Consider the following 10,659-nt stretch of genomic DNA (forward strand, 5'->3'; position numbering starts at 1 on the left):
TGGAGCCTGACCAAGGAAGGCCAGAGAAACAGGGAGTAGGTGGGCCAGGGTTGCCCCCAGAACCAAAGGTGGGTTTGCCACCTGCCCAGCCCTCATCCAGACACGAATTTCAAAGCAGCCCAGGAAGTTTCTCCTCTAGAGCATGGGAACGTCATCCCCACAGCCTTCTCCTCCCTCACCCATGTCTCCCTGAGCCCCCACCTCCTTGCTGATCCCACCCAATACCAGCTTCCCAGGACCTGAGTGTCTCCCTGGCCCAGACTCAGCCCCACTCCCCCAGCCCCAGCCTGGCTCCAGGCTCCAGGGATGAGGGGACATGATTCTGAACAGGCACCTTAGGGGTGAGGACCACGGCAGAGCCCCCACTGATGCTGAGGATAGGCACGAGGGGCTGGGAGGAGATGACGTCCAGGATCTGGGCCACGGCCTCAGTGGCGACGTTGCCCTCAGAGACGATGCCTTGGACACGGGCAGCTCCCAGCAGCCCGCAGATCTGGGTGAGAAGACTGTTGGGGTTGGTGGTGTTGACCCCCACGGTGAGTGGTTGGATCTCTAGGAGCAGGTCCAGGAAGCTCTGGGGGATGAGGCGGGTATGGGCCTGGGCCTGCAATGGCCCTGAGCTGCCGAACACCATGGCCACCGTCACAGCCTGCTCGCCCTGCCCGGGGCCCAGCCCTGCCCAGGCATCAAGGAGTGAGGTGAGCAGCAAGGCCGGCCCCAGAGCCCCCCACCATGTCCACCAGAGGGTCCTGCAGAGAGACCAGGGTAGGCATGGGGAGGGAGGCAGAGGCACGAGGAGAAAAGAGAGACAGAGAGGAGGCGAAGGCCAGCGTCATAGGGGCACGCATCCAGAGGATGAAAGAGAAGGGGGGGAGCCTCCTTCCTCAAAGAGAGGCAGAGAGAGAGGGAGACAGACAGACACAGACAGACAAAGAAAAAGAGACAGAGGTTAGCTGAGCATCCAAGTGCAGCCCAGAGGGAGGGGGCTGGGAAGAAGATGCCAGGCTAGGTGCTCATTACTTCTGTTTTATGGTTGAACACCATGCTTGGAAACTCATTCATCTGGGTTCTGCCCCAGGAAGGTACACAGCAAGTGCTAATCTGGTGCCAAGTGCATAGATTTGAGTGGAGAGGCTTGAGTTCAAGTCCCAGTTCTGCCACGTACTAATTGTGTGATCTTGGGGAAGTTGCCTAGCCTCTCTGAGCCATGTTTTCTTGCCTGCAACAATCACAGGACCTACTTCACAATGGTGTGAGGGGTGCCCGCTCTTATCAGCATCCTTATCCTACAGGTGACAGCCCCACAGCCAGGGGAAGGCAGGCAGCTCTGTCACACACACACACACACACACACACACACACACACACACACACACACACACCATTCTCCATCCTAAACTGGACCTAACATCTCCATGGAACCTCCTCTGCATAACCCTGCCTGTCTCAGAGCCCCCTCCTCCTGGGCACTGGACATCCCTACCCTCCCCCCATTGCCTCAGTTAGTAGCCGCTCTTCCACAGCAGGTGTGTGACCCAGTTGATTTGTTCGGAGCTCAGAGTCACCTGAAACCCTGAGGTATCTCACATATGAGCTGCCTCCCTAGGCCATCACTGATGGGAGGGGATTTTTACCATAACCCAAGGGCCTGATGTGTATCCCTGCTAAATGAGCATCATGGCTTTGGACTGGGACCAACAGCCACACTGGTGAGTGGTGCCCATGCATGCAGTTCTCCCTCCCAGCCGGCCATCGGCCACAGCTTTACCCCCTCTCCATCTCCATGACATCCCCAAAAAACTTCCGAACAGGGGAGAGTGGAAGTGCGACCAGGCCGGGCCTGGTTGAATTCAGGAGGAGGAGACGGGAGTTTTGGCGGGGGAGGGAATACTGCGCTCACTTTTCTACCCTTGCAACTCCCCCTGTGTGTGATTTCCTCGTACACTGACTTCCAATGTCAGCCTGGAGGCGCGTGTGCATCCTGTGTGCGAGCCTGAGCATGCTGTGCCCGCAGCTAGCTCCAACCAGAGGTTTCAAATTACACCTGAAAAGGGCACTGCCATGCTTGTTCCACACTTTGCAAGGCCTCTCTGTGCTCCTCTCTGCCCATCCCTGTAGGTTCCCCACCCTCTGGGAAGCCCAAAGCTTCCCCCACCTCTGCCTCCCAGCTCTGAGATCCAGATCTCTGCTGCCCAGCACAGCAGCCTCCAGTCACGTGTGACTATCGGGCACTTAAATGTGTCTCGTCGGAATTGCGGTGTGTCGTGTCAAATACACACTGGCTATTGAAGACTTAGTGTTCAAAAAGGAAAATATCTCAATATTTTTATATGGATTACATGACAAAAGAACATTTTAGATACATTGAGTTAAACACAATATAGCCTTAGAATTCATTTCACCTTTCTTTTTACTTTTTCTACTGTGCCTTCGTGAGCTCTCATGTGGTTTCTTTTGGAAAACGTGGCTGTAGATGAAGGACCCAGGTCCTCCCTCAGCTCCAACAGGGCGCTGTCCCCCAAGACTCTCTGATGGGAAAGTGTCCTCCAGGACTGGAGTTGAGGAGAGGAAGCTGAGGGAGGTCTTGCCTCTCACAGAAACGGATCTCAGGATGCCTCTGGAGGGAGGGGTCCCAATCAGGCAAGTCTTTGAACTTAAAATAGCAATGGGCAGACTCAAAGAGATGCAGACTCCAGAATGTTAGCACCACATGGCATCCAACCTCCCACAAAGGCAGGAGAGGGGGCCCCACTGGCCTGAAACACTCCTCTGTCCACTGCAACCCTCAAACAGCAGAGCTGCTCCCTGGTGCCCACAAATTAAGCCCAGACAGTGGGTCTCATGGACAGAGCCCCACACACTCTGACCCCAACCAACTGTCCTCCCCTCCGTGGACCACACACTCTTGTCACTTAGGGGTGACCCTACTACCCTCGTCTCTTGGCTTTTGCTCTGCTGTTCCCTCAGGCTAGAATGTCCTCTTCCCACCACCTCTCTCTTGTCTGCACAACAGATCCCCGAATTTTCAGAGCCCAACCTCAATCCCTCTCCCACAGAGCACCTGCCTTAGTTCATCCAGGCTCTGGAAACATGCGTGAGAAGACAGAGGGTCTGGGTCTGGCTCTAGGCCGGTTGCCCTTCCCCCCACCCCACACCCCCACTTCTCCTGGGTTGGGGAGCTCCTCTGCCAGGGTTTCCCTTATTTTGCTCGGTGGCAGGTTATTTGCCAGCCCAAGATGCCCCCGACCCACACTGGACTATTGTCTTACAGACCTCTGCCCACCCACTTGGGGTCTACCCCTTTCACAAGTGGGCTGTTAATATTTTATGAACACCCGGGCCCCAAAAAGGGTCCAGGGAGAGGATGGCAATGGTCAGTCTTCCAGGACCCTCAGCATCACCTTGAACCGCCTGAGCATCTCCATGTGCTCGCCCAATCTCAGGCAGGCTCCCACACACGGACATGCACACACACTCACACTCCAGACATCTGATGGCTGCCCTCTCTCCCAGGCCAGGAGCCTTGGCCCCAGGAGTTGGCCCCACCCACCAGCCACGCTGTCTCTGGGGGAGCCGAGGGACCGAGGCTCGGTGGCTCCTCTGGATCCACTTCCCTCCGAGTGAGCGGACTGTGCTTTACCGTCGGGTTTTCCTCCTTCCCTTTGGCTGAGCTAAAACCCAAACCCAGGTGTCAGGGGAGACAACCATTTCTCCATCATGACCCCACTGACACGGGCACGGAGGTCTCCCTCCTCCAAGACTAACTCCCCCCTCCCCGCTGATTCCGCCCAACCCCCAGGGAACCTCTTACACTTGGCCTGTGAAGTTCGGGGTATTTTTAGGCCAGCGATAAATAATTCATAGGGAAAGTGGCATCAGGCTACCCCCACGTGAGGAAAGGGTGTGTGCGGCGAGAGCCACCATCACCCGCGGCTCAGGGACACTGGCGTTGCGGCAGAGGCAGCAGCGGCGACTCCGAGTAACGGGACCCGCGCCACGCCTCCTGGCGGCCAAGCTGGGCACCACGCACTCCGCGCCCCTCGCCTCGCAGCTACCCTCTGCGGGGGGGGGGCGTGTCCTAGCTGCCAGGCCCCCTTCCCCACTGCCCCAAGCTGGTCGCCACCCCAATCCCCGAGGGTGGGGGTTGCGGAGCTCTCCTGACAGGCAGAGCTGTGGGCAGGTACCACCCCGGGCCTGCCCTGGGGCAAACCCAGGGGTCTGGACCCCTGCTGACCCAATCCCCTGAACAATGCTATTGGAGTTTCTAGTATTGGCACAGCCAGAAACTACATGGGTTCCAAACTAGAATCTGCTGAGTCCCCTCCAAGTTCCTCAGTTTCTCCATGGCCTGGATCAGGACCAAGCCAGGGCAGTGCCCCCATCGGAGGGCTGGGACCCGAGCCAGAAGTCCTATCGGGTGAGCAGGGCTAGGGCTAGTGGGGTGAGCTCAGGGCCCAGTGGGGTGAACTCAGGGCCCAGTGGGGATTCCCCTTCGCTCACCCAGCAGGATCTTTGGATGGATCGTGGTGCGCACCCTTTGGAATTTTTTGGCTGCCGGGTGCCTTTGCCTTCTCATGGCCCTGGCCCTGCCCGCTTAGGCCTAGGCACCAACAGCCTTCCGCAGCAGGAGTCTCGGGGTTTCCCTTCCCCGCCGTCAGGGATCCTGATGGAAGACCCGGCAGACCAGAGCCAACCCACTGGTGCGGCAGCCAGGGCCCAGAGCACAGGGGCTCACGGCTCTCCCGGGTCCTCTTTGCCCACCGGTCCTTTCCTATCCTCGGAGCCTGAGTCTGCCTGGGAGCGAGGTCAGCACTTGGGAAGATCCCACAAAAGGTGAAACCCAGGCTTATTACCTGAGGTCAGAGGAGGGAGCGGTATGCGGAGCAGCGGAGAAAAGGAAGAGCTGGAAGGGGAGGACCTGGGGGGAATCACGGCGGGTGAAAGGGCAGGGGTGTGAAGGCAGATGCGCTCAGTAGGTGCTCAGCAAACCTCTGGAAGAAGGAGACCAGGCTTCTGGAGCCGCCGACAGCCCTCTTCGTCCTCTCTGCTCTGTGCCCTCTCCAGCTCGCTTCTGTCTGGCAAATCCGGCCACGGCCCCAGCTCACAGCCCCGTTCCCTCCACACCCACCCCCCACCCCCGGCTTCCAGCAGCAACGGTTGCGGGGCCGGCAGCCCAGACTCCCGCGTCCAGCACCACCCCCTCCCCCGCGGTGCCGTGTCGCCGGGAGGAGCTGGAGGGCCGTGCGCCTGTCATCTGGGTCTCTCTTCATCACCTCCTCTCTGCCCGCCCCGGTCCAAACCCAAGGCCCAGACCACGAGAGTCTCGGTCCCCCGACCGCCCCCTCCTCAGTGTCCCTGCGCTGGCCAGACTCTCCCTGGTGTCCTGCGTCTGCCTCCATTGTCCTTGCCCGAGAGGCGCCTGAACCCAGCCCCAAGTTTGCGGCGCAGCTGGCGCCCCCAGCTCGCCGCCCTGCCACTCATCGAAGGGAAAAGGTGCTGCGCCCGCGCCCAGAGCCCGCACCGGCCGCCTCCCGTGCGGTGCACGTCCCGGCGCCTCGGCTCCATGCGCTGGCGCACTCTGTCCTAGCTCGGCGGGCACCTGAGCCCGGGCGCCCCGGGGCCAGTGCCCGTGGCCCGTCCTGGCGGGCTGGACCGGGCCCACCCCCGCGCCCCGCGCCCCGCTCCGCGCTTTCCTCCTGTGGGCGGCTAGGCGCCCGGCTCCTTCCCGGGGTGGGCTGCACCCTGCATGTCTGGCTCCAGGGGCCAGCCAGCCAGCCAGCTGTGGGAAGCGCTGGCAGCCACCCGCGGGGGCCTGCCCGGTAACAACTATTCTTAACTCAGCCGTATTTGACTCACAAGCCATGTTTTGCTGATCTGTTTTATATGAATATATATAATACATATATAATTAAATATAGATATCATTCTACACAACTATGTAGAATGGTAACCTGGTAATTTCCTTGAAAAAATTGACTTTCAAGTGAACTTGTCATTGATTCATCTTTACTCATTTATTTGTGTTTTACAATTAAGTTGCATTTAGAAAACAGTTCAGCAGATGATGTCTGGGGTATGGCATTAGGACAACACCTGCTGTTCCATAGTTTCAGTGTGTCTGCATTTCTTGGCATGTTCCTTAGAGACACTAGTCTGTAATATAGGAGGGAACACTGCGTTCAAAACTACTGACCCTGGAAGAAAGCAAGTAGAGCTTCATTTTCTTAAGTTTTCTTTTTGACAACAGAAGGCAAGAAGAAATCAGATTCTTACAGTGGAAGAAAGTATCAGCCAATGCAGAAACAGACATCAGTGGAAACTTTATATTTATTTTCAAAGTAACTTTTTCTACATACCTTCACCAGTATCCAAATGGCAAAAAAGAAAACTCACTTCAGTATTGCAAAATTTCTTGAATTTGAATGTTCTATAATCTAGTCCTAACAAAATCTAAAAGCCATTATATTACTGAAAGACATTTCCAGTGTGGGGGTGGGGAAGACCTAATTACTTGCTTTTTATAGGAGAAACACACTACACAGCAAACCTGAGTTAAAAGTAAAGGATAGAAAAACATATACCATGAAAACACTAATCATAAAAATGTAGGGCTGGCTGTATTACTTCTTTCAGAAGATGTAACAATCCTAAATGTATATTCACTTAATAACAGGGCTTCAAAATACACAAAGGGAAGACAGAACGGAAGGAATAATTTTAAAATTTCACAATTATAGCTGGAGATTTCAACATTCTTCTCTAAGTAGTTGGTGCAACAAGTAGACAGAAAATAAGCATATGGGAGGGGCTTCAAGAAGGTGGAATAGAAGAACATGGAACTCAAAAAATATGTACTGAATTCTGGTAGAAGTTCATATACAAGTGGAGCTACAGGAAAAGTCTTCACATAACTGTGTAGGAAGAAAAAAGAAAAGGAATCAGGATCAGACCTGTGCCCAGAAAGGGAGTGGTGGAAGGGGAAAAGTGGCCTCACCCTGGAAAGCCCCCTCTGCAGAGAGAAGGTCAGCTGGGACAGAAGAAGAGCTTCAGAGGCTCAGAGGAGAGTGCAGCACCTGCTCTGTGATGGACGGAGTAGGGAGAGACCAGCACAGATGGTCCCTATGGTCCCCAGCCCAGATGGGAGCCTGCTGGTGTGTGCCAGGACTGGGTGCTGGAGCTTGAGCTGCAGAGGACAGACCCAGGGAGGGGGCTGGGGCTGGCTGCACAGAGGCAACCTTGGGGGGCTGGGGTGTGGCCTGGGCTGAGGCTGGGAGTGTGTGTAGGGAATCCTGGGTGTGCCATCGAGGGCTCCAGTGTTGGTACATGTGAAGGGAGGGGCAGGACTGAGCCACAGCAGCCTACTTCTCAACTTGCTCTGGAAAACAGAATAATGGAAATCACCCAATCAAAACAGCAGATAGAAAAACAAATTTAAAAAAGAATGAAAGCAATATAAGAGACCTATCAGATAATATAAACAACCTAACCTACTACCTAAAAGAATTAGAAAAAGAAGAATAAACAAAACTTAAAGTCAGCAGAAGGAAGGAAATAACAGAGGTCAGGGAGGAAATAAATAAAAATAGAGATTTAGAAAACGATAGAAAAAAATCAACAAAACCAAGAGCTAGTTTTTTTTGACAGAGTAAACAAAATTGACAAACCTCTGGCTAGGCTCACCAACAAGAAAAGATAGAGGACCCAAATAAACAAAATAATAAATGAAAAGAAGAAATTACAACCTATACCACAGAAATATAAAAAAATCACAAAAGAATATTATGAATAATTATATGCCAACAAATTGGATAACCTAGAAGTGGACAAGTTTTTACAAACATATAGTCCACCAAAAGTGAATCAAGACAAGATAGATAATTTGAACAGACTGATTACGATTACTAGAAGTGAAATAGAATCTGTAATTTTAAAAATGTTCCCTGCAAACAGAAGTCCAGGACTGGATAGCTTCACTGGGGAATTCTACCAAACAAAGAAGAACTTTCACCAATCCTTTTCAAACTCTTCCAAAAATTGAAGAGGAGGGAACACTCCCACAGTCATTCTGTGAAGCCATTACCCTGATACCAAAACCAGACAACGATATCACCAAAAAAAGTTATAGACCAATATCTTTTATGAATATAAATGCAAAAATCCTTAATAAAAATATTAGCAAATGAAATCCAACACCACATAAAAAAGATCCTATACTACTATCAAGTCAGATTCATCCCAAGGTCACAGGGATGGTTCAGTATATACAAATAAATCAATGTGTTACACCATGTCAATAAAAGAAATAGCCTGAAATATAGAGGAGAGCCTGTTCCCAAGGCTCTGACCTTTAAGGACATTAACACATTTCCATTCACATAAAGATAACAAATTGCAGAATACAAAATAACATTTCTTTTGTTAGAGGTTTACAGGGGCACCATGACCTGACCTACGTGGACAGCTGCAAGAACACAGGATTCCAAGAACAAAGAATTCTTATGTTAAGAAGTTTGCAACAACCAAGCAAGTAGGAAAGAAGCCTGAATTCTGACTTGGGGAAGATGGTTCTCCAGGACCTTAATCTGCTGTCTTCTTGGTCTGCCGGCTTTCTGAATGGTTTTCTAAATAAAGTAACTGTTCATTGCCCCAAGGCCCTGTCTTCTAATTTACTGGCCTTTGTGCAGTGAGCAGAATGAGTTTGGACTTGGTGACATTTGTACCTTCTTTTTTTCTGTTTTTGGCCCATCTTTCTGCAGTGAGGAAACTGGATGGAGCCACAGTGGGTAGACGGGCTGGTTTCTGGAACTCTCTGTAAGCAAGGAGGTAGAGACTAGGTGTTTCCAGAAGATCAGGATGAGGCAAAGCAAAGCCTAGACCCAGCTCAGCACCTGGCTTGAGCTGAAAGGGGCTCAGACAGTGAGATCAGTGGCAATCTGTGCTTAGATGCTCTGGTTTATTAACCTCTTTAAAATTAAGAGTCTGATGAAAACCAAGGACCTTTGTGAATCTAATGAAATTCTGAACTGTTTCACCACACCTGGTCTAATGCCTGGCAGATAGTCTGTGCTTAATTCTGCAGAATTCTTGAAACCCAGAAAAATACGTGCATATGTTGATACACAAGTTTTGTGTTCTGTGTGTGTGAGGGGTGGCTGGCATACTCATGGGCCTGTTCCTTAAAACGCCATGCTCCGTGTAAGCTCAGAACGGCAGGCAGAGGGTCTGGACAATTCTCAGTAACTCTAGGGCTGTGTGTCCTGCAAAATCAGTACTATCTCATTTGCAGTAAATGCTGTCATCTCTGATGTGGTAGCACTTTCTCTGGATGTCCCTGGAGTAAAACTGCTTCTTATTGGCAGGCTCAAGGCTTAGGCTACTACTGTCGAAGGAGAAAAAGGTAACGAGACAGAAGAGGGGGTGGGGAGGAAATGAAGGTGAAGCTCGTGCTGGAGATCACCAAACCTGTCCTGCCTGCCTGTCAGGTCAAGATGCATCACACAGAACAAATGTCTGACTTCTACAGGACACATACATTTTCTCCCAATTTTAAGTCAAATTTTTTTTCAATCTTAGGGCATTGGCAATTAATGCCCAATTCATATTTCTGAATATAATATCAAAAGTAGCCAATATTATCTACTGAAAAACATTACAGAAAATGAAAGAAAAATGAGACAGCTTCTAAGGAAACATGGCTATAACGTTAGTCATAGGCAACACGCATTAACTGGTTACTGTGCAGAGGGCATTCAGGTTGGCCTGCACTGTCTTTTTTATGATTTAAATATATATATTTCCTAATGTGGCTTTAATGTCACACAAGTGGCTTTCAAGTGTAAAGCAAGAGAAAACAGGTAGCCAAAGAAAGCCCACCAGGCCTCTGTTCTCTGAGCCCATGGAAGGCCCCGCAGGCCATCCAAGCCCTGACCAGCGGATTTGGCAGCAGCTGTGACAACGGCCCCGTGTCCCTCAGGGACAGCCAGGGTGTAGGCCCTGCACCCTCAGAAGCCTGGTTTCCTACGTGGCCGTGGGCACCTCTGGGCCCCTGGCTCACTACACCAGTGAAAACCCCCTTAATCCGCAGTCTTTCAACTCTGACTAGGGAAGGGGGGCGCTGGCAGGCACAATCAAGAATCAGCCTGCCTTTGCTGCAGGGATCCGGGAGATGAGGCACTGTCTTATCTTAATTTCACAACCACTCTTATGAGACAGGTACTGTCAGTCTCATTCCCATTTCACAGATGGGAAAACTGGCTCAGAGGGGGGATGTGACTTGCCTAAGGCTGCACAGCAGGTAGTGAAGCCAAGCCTAAAACTAGACTCTTTGAATCCAGAGCCCATGCTCTTCACCACTTTAATTCTGCCCATGACAAATGTGCAGACCAGTCAAATGATTACTTCCTCATATTGCCAGAATTCCCATTACCTGTTACATGGACACAAATATTTTTAAACGCCTTATTCTGAAAACCAAAGGATCTCATAGCAAACTCATTATGTGCTGAAGAACCCTACCTGTTGACATCCCTGAACAAGTGTCTCTTGTTCCTATTTCTTTTTTTGATTTGCTTTAATTTTTCCTCAGTGGCAGAAGCCGATGTTTCCTCAAAAGGCAAACTACCTTTGTTTCTTGTTTGACTCTTCAAAGCTACTTCACTA

At 51.5% G+C, this 10,659-nt stretch overlaps 1 pseudogene; it reads right to left on the minus strand.

The window, feature by feature from the left end:
- Window positions 1-262: 262 nt before the first annotated feature.
- Window positions 263-1,279, minus strand: LOC141574705 (glutamate receptor ionotropic, NMDA 2C pseudogene; annotated as a pseudogene).
- Between the last annotated feature and the right edge of the window lie 9,380 nt (window positions 1,280-10,659).

This window comes from Camelus bactrianus, chromosome 22 (genome assembly GCF_048773025.1).
Source record: "Camelus bactrianus isolate YW-2024 breed Bactrian camel chromosome 22, ASM4877302v1, whole genome shotgun sequence".
In the NCBI taxonomy this organism is placed as follows: domain Eukaryota; kingdom Metazoa; phylum Chordata; class Mammalia; order Artiodactyla; family Camelidae; genus Camelus; species Camelus bactrianus.